The 12510-nt window shown below is 47.0% G+C and overlaps 1 protein-coding gene across 3 annotated transcripts in view; it reads left to right on the plus strand.

Moving 5' to 3' along the window:
• The window catches only part of PPL (periplakin), a 453724-nt gene that overhangs the window by 119568 nt on the left and 321646 nt on the right, over window positions 1-12510 (plus strand). The window contains exon 1 of one of the 3 annotated variants that reach the window (XM_069210695.1): window positions 2134-2257. The exons of the other annotated variants lie outside the window; for them this stretch is intronic. The gene's annotated coding sequence lies outside the window, so the exon portion shown is untranslated. Of the gene's footprint in view, window positions 1-2133; window positions 2258-12510 lie in introns of those variants that run through there. 3 annotated transcript variants of the gene reach the window in all.

A 12510-nucleotide genomic window follows, 5' to 3' on the forward strand; every position in this document is an offset into this window, starting at 1 on the left:
GTTACTGCAAATATTACATTGATATTATCAATGATGTTGTGAAAGATGGCATGATTGCCATAATTTGTGCGGTAATTTGCAGTGCATGGCGAGGGTGTGAGTTATAGTTAACTTAAGGCATAATGTATAGTTACTTGAGCTAACTCTAACTACAACTGGTGAATTTCTGTGGTTTGTTATGGTTAAAATCTAAGTCTGACCAGAACATCTCTGTAGCCTTTGTTTTTTTTAAGTGAATTTCTATGTTTTTTAATTCTATTTCCTAACTATAACATCCCTCTAACCTTTGTTTTTTTCAGTGAATTGCTATGTTTTTTTAACATATAGTAATTTGAATTACTGTACCTTAAACCAACCACTGCTGCGCATGGCCTTTGGCCGTGCACAGCGGTGGTTGGCCACAGGGTCAACCCCGTAAAAGCACCCAACTTTGCACCATGCACAACTTTCACCCGTGCAAAGGGGAGGTTACCTGCAAGACCTGGCATGCAGCCCCCCCCCCCCAGAGCCAGTGTAGCCCCAGAGGATGGTTGTCCCCAGGGTGCAGGGGGGCCCTGCAGTCCCCCACAAATAAATTCAATTTTGCCCCGAGGTGGTGGTCACCGGGGCACCGGGGAGCCATAGGGATCCCCTTTATTTTTTTTAATATTTGCCCCAGGAGCTGGTGGTTCCCAGGGCGGCCATGTGGCCCCCGCAAATAAAACACATTTTCCCCCTGAGAGAGTGGTGGTTCCTGGGGCACGGGAGGGCCGTGCTGCCCCACCCCTGCTCCAACTACAGTGTTGCCTTGGGGGTGGTGGTCCCCCCCGCATATTGCATTAAATTCCTGGGGAGGTTGTGGTCCCCACGCCATCAGGGGCCACAGGTCCCACCGCATCCCAAAAAAATAAGCCCCAGGGAGATTGTGGTTCTAGTGCATCGGGAAGGGTCCAGGCCCCCCCCCCCCCGCTTTTTTTTAAGAAAAGCCTTCAGGACTTGGCCCACCCAGGGGCATTACACAGTGCTTTGTTTTGTTTTTTAATTTTCCGAGCGGATTTGCGGATCCACCACATCTCCATTTGTAAAATTTTAAAAAAATGCTTTTTAGCCCTGGAGCTAAGGGGTCAAGGTTTTCATACCCTGGCCCCTTTTGAGTTTTTTAAAATTTATTTTGGGACTTGACTAAAGCTGAGTCCCAAGATGGCTGACAACACTTCACCAGCATCTGTTGTTCAAGTTTTATCAGCCAATCAGATCTCAGCATGAGACTGTTAGGGGTAACAAATCATTTGCGTCCCTTGATATACAAATTTGTTATCCCCTTAATTTCTCAAAAACTACAGAATGGAATTACACAAAAAACAAAAAAGCACTCTTTATGGACCAGGACCTACCTTTTTGCCAAATTTCGTGTAATTCTGTCCAGTAGTTTTTGCGCTATCGCTGCTCAAAATCCCCATGGAAAAAATGAATGGGGAAAACGTGTTTTGGGACAATATATATATATATATTCACTTAAAAAACCAAAGGTTACAGGGATGTTATAGTTAGGCTTACATTTTACCTGTTTTAGTTAGAGTTATCTCCAGTAACTATAACTTGTGCCCTAAGGTAACTATAACCTTCGTTATAAAACGGAGGAAAAAAACGAAGATTGCGCATGACATTTCACTCATAGGGGCCAGAGAACACACATTTGCAAAAGTCAAGACCGAGATCGCTATTGACATATGGATTTGTGGAGGCTACTCAGATGACAAGGAACGCAGGTTAAAGGTTACGCAGGTGGCATATACTAGTTAGAAACTGTGGTTGCTGTATATAGGGCACTGGGATTATTACAAATCACACACGGGTCTGGGATTACCCAGTTTCCCTAAACAAAACACAGCTAAAACAATTGCTAAATACAGGTTAGATGTATTGAGGGTGTGGCAAGTGCGCCCTCTCCAGTTACTTACAAAGGCTGCCTCTCAAACCGACAGTTTAGAGGCACCAGGAGGATTTGGAGGGGGCGGCGTCGCGGGCGGCAGGGCAGGTGGCTTGCTTAGCTGAGCCCGCCTTCCCTCCTTGGGTCAGAGAGGCAGCGACGTGCAAGGGAAAGGGCGGTGCCTGACCAGGTATAGAAGCGTTTCTTTGACGCGGGGAACAGGAGATATAATGAACCCTCTTCACAGTCTTCTCGGGGGCAGAGAGTCGGGTGTTGGTCTTGGCACGAGCAGAGTGCCGCGCACTCAAAGCTGAAGTGCAGTCAGAGGCGTTTTAAGGTGTGGGCAAGGTGGGTAATTGCCAAGGGCTCTCCTGGGAAAGTTAACTTTCTGTCTATTCTGTTTCGTTAGCTAAACCTCTCAGCCTACTTTTACTCTTACTTCTGACTCTGTCTCTCTACCCACTGTTGTCTTAAAGATTTTTGACGTTCCAGACAAGGCATATGTCAGCAAAGGTTAAAATATAATTCAGTATTCACCATGTGAAGTTGACTTAGCAGATGGTAATGAAATTCCCTGTTTTCTGAACAGTTTTCTGACATATCAGTGTTTAGGCCGTTTTTATGCTGTTTGGGCTGCTGGGCTGGCCTTACTATTGATTTCCCTGATGGTAAAACAAACATTGCTTGAATCAAGTCTAGTCAGGATTCCATATTTTGCAAAACACTTATACAGCACGCCTTTACAAGTTCAAAACTGTCCCACTCCACATAAATGGTAAACTTTTTTAGAAACTTCTAATTTACGAATAAGGGCCACATTCGTTATGGTGCCTTAGACTACTTTCTGTCCCAGTCCGTCCCAGGATGTTGGCTGAGCATCTGAAACCTTTCCTTTTCAAAATATGGTGAATTTATAAGCTAACAGCATCAAGACAGTAGGTACACTGATGGATACTTGTTTCCTTCTAGTATTGTGATTTTCTTCACTCACAAATGACTGTTTATAAGGACTTTACTTGTCACTGCATGTTATTTTGTATAATGATAGATTTGTATAGCAAGTATAAATGACAGTAGGGCAAGGCCTGTTTTCTACATTTAGTATCTGCCCGATTCTCAGAGGAAAGACCAATCTTACGCTCAAAGTTTTGGATTATGGTTCGCCTCTTGTTTGATGTCTGTGAATTAGGCTTGTCTAGTTGCCTCCCTGCAGTTTACATCAGATGCGGTTGCCTTGTGGTCTCAAATTATCTGCCTGTGGTAGAGAAAGTAAAATTAGAAGGCCTGAAAGATTACTGTGATGCAGTGATTTTTTGTGTCAGGCCCTTCTCGCTCAGAAGCCCTGTAACATTATTTAGCATTATTTATGTGTGACAGATACTGAGAGTCACTGGAGATCCTCCTTGGTTCATACTCTTCCTCAGGATTCTTAGTTGCGAAATACCAAGCCTGTAAAGCTCATTGATAAATTTATTTTTTCTTTGGGGAGTTACTGGATTGTTTATAGAAACACTAGTGCCACAAATACCAGAATCTAGTGCAATAACTGTGATAGATGACCTAACCACACCTTACATAAAGGGACCCTGAATTTTTTAACTTCCTGAAGCCGTGGCTAACCGTAGAGCCTGTAGAAAGGAAGAAATTAAGAATTCTTCTCAGGTCACTGTTAGATTAGATTCACGGCTGTGGACCACATAATTAATCCACAGGGCCTCTGTTCAGTTAGGAATGTCTCGCAGCATGGTAGATAGCAAAAAGTACCTTAGCCTGAGTAGCCAACTCCATGTGAAACTGGTAACCTGACTTTTTTTTTGGCCCTGGCACAACACTAATCTTGCAGTGGAATACTGTCTCTGCCTTGGATGTACCACATAAAACTGTGTTAGCAGTGTACTATATTTTTTTAATCTTTAGTCTGGCAGGACCGTTTTCTCTGTGCGGGCACGAGCACTGTCTACTGACCACTATAATGTAAACATCCACTGTTAAGCGAAACCCAGAACTCTGCACTAACATACTGTGTGCATGTTGAGGGCATGTATGTGCAGTGAGTGTATAGCACATGTATGTGCCAGTGGCATTCATTTTGGATGACCCAGATAACAGCATGGCACAAGATGGAGCATGATGACAGCTTCCTCAAAACAGTGGAAGTACATCGCCTCTGTTCCTGTAGCTGGACGATGGAAATCCAGACATTGAAGTGATGGGGGATAGAGACAAGATAGCCTTTTTAGTGAAGGGCTGCTGATTACTTCTTCTTTAGTACTGCCATTTGAAAGATGGTATGGGTGAGGGGTGTGATTCTAGGTAGGACCTACCCTTTGTATCTGCCTCTGATTGCTGCTTTAGGAAGCTGGTGACAGCCGGGTGCAGAGGTCTCATACTTCATTGTACCCCTGTTTTGGATATTCCTGCTTGCTATCTACTGTGAGAGCCATCACTTTGGAGCAATGCCGTGTATGGATAGCAAATCGAAAATGACATCTGAAAGAGAACCAACACAAACCCATTTTAAGACCTTAGACAGTGGATCCACATCACCTCAAGGGCGGCCCCTCCGCTAAAGTGGAGGAGCATCACCCCACTGACAAAAAGCTGAAAAATAAAAGGATAATAAAAGTATGTTATTATCCCTTTATTTTATCTGCCTTCGTCAAGTGGAGGAGGAGTGGTATGTGCTTTTCTAAGTGCATATGTCAGTTTGACCAGCCGTCCAAGGGTGGCCAAACTGACATGTGCACTTAGAAACTCTCCACCCAGCTGTATTTTACAACCTGGTGGAGACCAAGCGCAGTGCCCCACTCTTTCTCTAAGCGTCATTTCTTCCCACCGAGGCCAATCGCAGCACTGATTTCATGCTGTGTAAAGGCATGAAAGAAGCATTGTGATTGGTTGAGGAGAGAAGACGAGGTGGCTGGAGCAAAGGGGCAAGCAAGTGTATTTTTTATTTGAGTGCCCCCCCTGCACTCTCTGCTACCCCACTCCCTCACCCCTTCCTTTTAGCAGCCACGACTGCATCACCTTTCTGGAAAATGTGCATAACAGTAAGATTCAAACCACTTCACTGTAATACAGTCCCAAGTTCTTCTCGATAATGGAAGGGAGTGCTCCATAGAGTACTCGGAGAGCTGCTGTGTAACCAGGGCTGTTGTCTGCCTGACAGCCGGTCTCCCAGAGGTGAGCTGACATCATCGGAAGTCTACACTTTCTGCTGTAGGAGCTGAGGATCTGCGTAAAGTGATTCATTGCAAGAGGGAAAGAATATTGCTGGAGATTCACAAAGGGGCTTTCTCCACAAGGAGAAGCTCAGCATGTCTCCAGTGTGAAGAGTCCTCAGAAAAAGCTGACTTGTCCCCAGCACAAAGCCAGAAATTACACTTGTCATGAAGAGTCCCCCTCCTCCACCCTAGTTGCTCTACATAGTTTCTGTGTAAGCTGCAAGCAGACTGTATCAGAATGAGTACTCCATGCCACCCGCCAGCCAGCCCTGTTAGTGAGAGACTTGTGCTGCAGCTGATAAGGCTGCAATAGAAGGCTGGGTCACAGCAAAAATAAGAAGCACGGATTGGCTTGGAGGATGCAACTGACAGAAGACACCACTGCAAGAGATTTGTCCTGTAGGATGCAGCTGATACACCACAACTTCTGTCTGTAGGTAGCATAGAGAGCTGCCCCAGTTTAGGAGAGATGTTGTGCCCAGACCTGCCTTTTTGATTACCCTCTGTGAGAAACTGGGGCTGATTGCAGAGGCCCCATAACTTTTTGCCCCCATTTTCCACTTTATGCTGGTGTTTTCCTGACTCTGATGGTGCCCTGGGTACTGCTAACCAGTCCCAGGGCCTGTGCTCTGTGTAAAATGGATATGCAAATTAGGCTAATTATAATTGGCTAAGTTAACCTACCTATAAGTCCCTAGTATATGGTAGGGCATGTAGGTTTAGGGACCACAGCATAGGTGGTGCACACCTAGGTGCATTGCTGAGGTGCCCAGTGTCATTTTAAAAGCAAGCCTGCCTTGCTGGCTGCTTTTAAATTAAAGTTATATGCAAATTCGACTTTGGAATTAAAGGTACTTCCAAAGTCTTAAACTACCTTATTTTTACATATAAGTCACCCCTAAGGTGTGCCCTATGTGCCCCTAGGGCTGGGTGCCATGTAACTATAAGCAGGGACTTTATAAAAATAGATTTATAAGCCCTGGTGAGGTAAAAACAGCCAAATTCGTTTTTCCCTCATTGAAGTAAATGGCCTTCATAGGCTAGAATGGGCAGACTTTATTTAAAATTTTAAAGTCTCCTTAAGTGTTACATACCAAGAATTTGGTATCAAATTGATTGTTATAATAAATCCCACAACTTCCAGTTGTTGGATTTAATATAACTAGTGCAGGTAAAAAGTTTAGACTTTACCTAAAAAGTTGCCAATTTCAGCTCTGCATTGTTTTTGCTGCTGTGCTCTGACTGGCCAGCCTGCAGCAGCTTCTGCCAGGCTACTTTAATGAGGTGTGAAGTGGCCTGACTTCACACAAAGGAATGTGCTTGGGGGAGAGAATCTCCCCTCAGCAGATGGTGAGGCAGGAAGGGGGAGGGCTGCCAAACTGGTCTTCAAAGGCAGAGAAGGACATCTGGAGCACCCAGCAACACCCCCACATCCTGCAACCCCAGACAGCTAGGTGCCCCCTTGATTAGATTAGGAGAGGGCAGGAGAGGGGTGTGTTTATGATTTTTAGCCACACCAGTGGGTGGGCTCAGCCAGATCTCTCCTCCAAAAATCAGATTCATCCATTTTGGATTTTTAGAGACTGTTGCCTTCTGGGATGGATTTTTGCCACACTTCCCAGGAAGTGGTCATCACAGGGGGACGACCCTGTCCCTGATTGGAGGACCAGGGCCCCCCTGCTTTTCACCCAGGAGCAAGGATAAAACTGGCAGACCTGCACCCACGCCTCAGATCCCCACCAAATTTCAAGAAGAAAGAACTACAAGGAGAAGAAGGACTGCCCTGCTGGACCCCTGGCCTGCACCTGGACCCTGCACTCAGAAAGACTGCACCAGCTGCACACTTGGGCTTCACCACAAGAAGGACTTTGCCTGGCTTCCACTGGTTCAAGGAGGGACTCCCTGTTTGCTACAGGTGAAAAATTGCTAACCAGAGTCCCCTGCACCAACTCCTGAAAAAGTGACCAGCTGACCACTGTCCAGTGGCCAAAAAGGAGTTTGCGCCAGGTGCATTCTGGGAGTTGAAGTCCGCACTTCCCAAGGACCATCACAGAACTTCTGGACCCTTGGGGTGAGCTGTGGACCCCAAAAGAACCTTAAAAGAACATCTGGGTGAAGCTCCAGAAGTTTGGAAAAGATTGGAGAATTTTTGAAAAAAAGCTCCATAAAGTGACCGACCCGACGCGGAAATTCTAGCCGGCTTGCCTCAACCGCGACCCGGCCTGACTTCGTGGTTCGTCCCGGTAAAGAAAAACATCCAAAAAAGAGACTAAGTCCGAACGTAAAAAGTTGACCGGGACCTTCCAGCCATCGTATCCGAGAAGGGCTCCACGGATGTCGGATCAAGATCCAGGTTTACCCCGGTCGAAGGATTTTCATCTCGAAAAAACGACTAAGTCCGAAGGTAAAAATCACCACCGAGGAAACCGACTTCGCGTATCCGGACAAGGGCTCCAGGAGGTCGGATCCAACTGGCAGGTTCGTCCCGGGGAAGAAAAACATCAAAAAAGAGACTAAGTCAGAAGGTAGCTTTTTAACCGAGGCCTCCCGCGACTTGTAGCCGAGCAGGGCTCCATCGCGGTCGGCCTGAAAGTTTGACTTTGCCCCGGTCCTGGTGCAACCAGATGACCCGATTGGCGCTTTTTGTTTCTAAGCGCTAGAAAATAATAATACTTTAAAAATTCATATCTCCGGTTCCCCTGAACCGATTTTAATCGTTTTTGTGTCATTTTAAAGATAAAAATATAAGCTATTTTTATAAATTGGTTTTGGATTTTTAAACTGTTTCCTGTGTTTTATTTAATTACTGTTTTGTGATATTTGAATGCTTTACACTTTGTCTCCTAAGTTAAGCCTTGACGCTCGATGCCAAGCTACCAAGGGTAGAGCTGGGATTAATTTACTGAGACCTAACTGTACTTTTGTGGAGGTTTGTGGCTTGTTGCTAGGTGTAGGTACCTACCTGCCCTACCAATAACCCATTTTCCAACATAATTGGAAGCAGCGACGGGATCCTGTACTTGTGTTCAATATCACGTTACAGTTTTAGATAAAACAAATTAAAAATCCTTTAAATTGTCCTAGTGCAAAAATTGTTTTTAATTTTTAATTTTAATTTTTTTTTAAAATTAATTTGGATTAATTTCAATTATTGAATTTTTGTAATTTTTTCTAAATTCTTGTTTCCAATTTTTGCAAAAAGTTTTTGTTGACACAAAACTAGGGAACCATGGAGCTTGATCTGGCTAGCCTACCCACACTGACAGTAGTCCAGCTTAGGGGGTTGTGTATTGAGAGAGGGTTGCCTGCAACCACTGATCTCAGGAAGCAAATCCTGATTAAATCCCTGACAGCATGGGCTGAGGCCCAAGAGGTAGAGACAGAGGAAGCTCCAGAGGAGGAAGAAAAAGAGGAAGATGCTAACTCTAACCACTCAGGGGAGGGAAGGCATCAGACCCCAAGTGAGGAAGAGGAGGAACGGTCCTCACTGGATACAGTCACTAGGGGCAGACCCAAAGCTAGTGGTAGGAAGAGGGTCCTTTCAGGAGGAGAGAACCCATCCATCAGGGAAAGAGAGCTGGAAGCCCAGCTAGCCTACATAGCTTTGGAAGCAGAGAAGCTGGCCCTAGAAAAGAAAAAGTGGGCATACAAAGAGAAAAAAGATGGAGGCAGCGATAAAGAAGCTGAGGTGTCCATGGGTGGGGGAGTTTGCCCCAGATTACCCAAGGGGGTAGTTCCTGCTTATGTAGAGGGGGATGACATAGATAAGTGGCTAGGGGCCTTTGAGAGGGCACTCCAAATGAGAATGGTTAGGCCTCAATACTGGGGTTCCCTTTTGTGGGAGTTGGTCCCCAACTCAGGGAGGGATAGGCTTCTGACCTTAAGGGGGGAGGAGGCAGATTCATACCCTAGTATGAAGAGGTGCTTAGTCAAGAAGTTTGGTCTGACCCCAGAGCAATATAGAATGAAGTTCAGGGACACCCAGAAGGTCAGTACCCAGTCTTGGGTTGACTTTGTGGACACCTCACTAAAGGCACTAGAGGGCTGGATTATTGGCAACAAAGTAAATACTTATGAGGGGTTATACAATCTGATCATGAGAGAGCACATCTTGACCAATTGTATCCAAGAAAGGTTACGCCAGCATCTAGTGGACTCTAAGCAGACCAACCCTAGAGAGCTAGGGGAGGCAGCTGATGAGTGGTTGAGAACCAGGGTGGTTGTCAAGTCCCAGGGGGGAGACTCCAAGAAGGGGGGGACAGGTCCCCAAAAACCTAAGGAGGGAGGTGGTAAGCCCACCACAGAGACTCCCTCTGTACCCCAGAACCCTAAGAAGGAGGAGAGTAAATCCCACTCCCACTCTGACATGCAGAGACAGGGAGACCCAGGGTTAAAAAAGCTCTTGGACAGTAGGGCTTGCTTTGACTGTCAGCAGACAGGTCACTTCAGAGGAGATGCAGCCTGTCCAAAGAAGGTGGTTAGCACTGGGCTGTCCAGTGTAGCCATAGAGGAGGATTCCTCAGATGATGAAGTCCTCCTAGCATTGTGCTGGGAGACAGGACCAGATGGTAAGCTGGTGATCCCTGAGGGTGGGAGTAGGCACTTCCACCACATTCAAGTGAATGGGATCCCTACCACTGGCCTGAGAGACACCGGTGCCAGTCACACTATAGTGAGTGACCGGTTAGTGACCCCAGACATGTATGTCCCAGGAAAGACAAAGAAAGTCAGGATAGCCACAGGGGAGGTCACCTCCAAACCTGTAGCCATAGTGCCCCTAGAGAGGGAGGGTATCCTTGACTGGATTAGGGTGGTAGTCAGTGCTGACCTCCCCCTAGATTGTATCCTGGGCAATGACCTCCCAGAGGAGAGTCTGGTCACAGATGGGGTGGTCGCCCAGGGCGCCCCCCCAACCCAAAGTCCTGGGGAGTCAGTCCCTACAGTTAGGAGACAGGGGTCCCCAAGAAAAGGAAAGAAGAAAAGGAAGGGTAGGCCACTCTTAAAGAGAGTTCCAGGGAGCCAAAGGCCTTCTGCCCCAGTAAGGGGGGAGCCCAGAGTTGGCACTGGTGAGGCCTCACCTGACCCCAAGGAAGTCCTGAGTAGTCAGGCAGCTGTCCAGATGCAAGGTGTTGCCCCTGCACTGACAGAAGGGAGAGTGGAAGGAGGGTGTCTGCCACAGGAGGTGGTAGCCCCCCACTCTAGACAGCAAGAGGGGTGCCAGGACCCCAAAGTTGCCCCTAAAGCAGCTCAGCCACCTGTCAGTGGAGAGCTTAGGGTGTGGTTCTGGGTACTGACAGCTGTCAGTAGCCTCTGCTGGGTGCTAGCCTTCCTGGCAGCACTGTACTTGGCCTGGGAGGCAGACCCCAGGGCCAATAGCAAAGTAGGCCCCCTGACCCTATTGGTCATGGTGGGGTTGCTCAAGTGTTGGGTGACTTCTTTGGGTAAGCTAGGTGTTGCCCTAGCAAAGTTAGGAGTAGGGGAGGTGGGCACCTCACTACCCAAGTTGGCAGAGAGAGAGGAGGAAGACCCCCCTAGAGGGAAGTTTCAGTTTGAGTTGGGTCCTTTTACTGTTGGGATGGCTTCACTACCCAGAGGGAGTGACCCTGACAGGAGGATATAAGGCAGAGTAGGCCCTGCAAAGGGACAGCCAGTTTTCTTCACTGTCTTCCTCGCCTAACAAGCCAGGAAGACTCTCCCAGGGTTGGGCTGAGTCTCCTGGGCGTGTGGGCTGGGGGGGGTTGTGTGAGAAACTGGGGCTGATTGCAGAGGCCCCATAACTTTTTGCCCCCATTTTCCACTTTATGCTGGTGTTTTCCTGACTCTGATGGTGCCCTGGGTACTGCTAACCAGTCCCAGGGCCTGTGCTCTGTGTAAAATGGATATGCAAATTAGGCTAATTATAATTGGCTAAGTTAACCTACCTATAAGTCCCTAGTATATGGTAGGGCATGTAGGTTTAGGGACCACAGCATAGGTGGTGCACACCTAGGTGCATTGCTGAGGTGCCCAGTGTCATTTTAAAAGCAAGCCTGCCTTGCTGGCTGCTTTTAAATTAAAGTTATATGCAAATTCGACTTTGGAATTAAAGGTACTTCCAAAGTCTTAAACTACCTTATTTTTACATATAAGTCACCCCTAAGGTGTGCCCTATGTGCCCCTAGGGCTGGGTGCCATGTAACTATAAGCAGGGACTTTATAAAAATAGATTTATAAGCCCTGGTGAGGTAAAAACAGCCAAATTCGTTTTTCCCTCATTGAAGTAAATGGCCTTCATAGGCTAGAATGGGCAGACTTTATTTAAAATTTTAAAGTCTCCTTAAGTGTTACATACCAAGAATTTGGTATCAAATTGATTGTTATAATAAATCCCACAACTTCCAGTTGTTGGATTTAATATAACTAGTGCAGGTAAAAAGTTTAGACTTTACCTAAAAAGTTGCCAATTTCAGCTCTGCATTGTTTTTGCTGCTGTGCTCTGATTGGCCAGCCTGCAGCAGCTTCTGCCAGGCTACTTTAATGAGGTGTGAAGTGGCCTGACTTCACACAAAGGAATGTGCTTGGGGGAGAGAATCTCCCCTCAGCAGATGGTGAGGCAGGAAGGGGGAGGGCTGCCAAACTGGTCTTCAAAGGCAGAGAAGGACATCTGGAGCACCCAGCAACACCCCCACATCCTGCAACCCCAGACAGCTAGGTGCCCCCTTGATTAGATTAGGAGAGGGCAGGAGAGGGGTGTGTTTATGATTTTTAGCCACACCAGTGGGTGGGCTCAGCCAGATCTCTCCTCCAAAAATCAGATTCATCCATTTTGGATTTTTAGAGACTGTTGCCTTCTGGGATGGATTTTTGCCACACTTCCCAGGAAGTGGTCATCACAGGGGGACGACCCTGTCCCTGATTGGAGGACCAGGGCCCCCCTGCTTTTCACCCAGGAGCAAGGATAAAACTGGCAGACCTGCACCCACGCCTCAGATCCCCACCAAATTTCAAGAAGAAAGAACTACAAGGAGAAGAAGGACTGCCCTGCTGGACCCCTGGCCTGCACCTGGACCCTGCACTCAGAAAGACTGCACCAGCTGCACACTTGGGCTTCACCACAAGAAGGACTTTGCCTGGCTTCCACTGGTTCAAGGAGGGACTCCCTGTTTGCTACAGGTGAAAAATTGCTAACCAGAGTCCCCTGCACCAACTCCTGAAAAAGTGACCAGCTGACCACTGTCCAGTGGCCAAAAAGGAGTTTGCGCCAGGTGCATTCTGGGAGTTGAAGTCCGCACTTCCCAAGGCCCATCACAGAACTTCTGGACCCTTGGGGTGAGCTGTGGACCCCAAAAGAACCTTAAAAGAACATCTGGGTGAAGCCCCAGAAGTTTGGAAAAGATT

This window comes from Pleurodeles waltl, chromosome 10 (assembly GCF_031143425.1).
Source record: "Pleurodeles waltl isolate 20211129_DDA chromosome 10, aPleWal1.hap1.20221129, whole genome shotgun sequence".
NCBI classification, from domain to species: Eukaryota; Metazoa; Chordata; class Amphibia; order Caudata; family Salamandridae; genus Pleurodeles; species Pleurodeles waltl.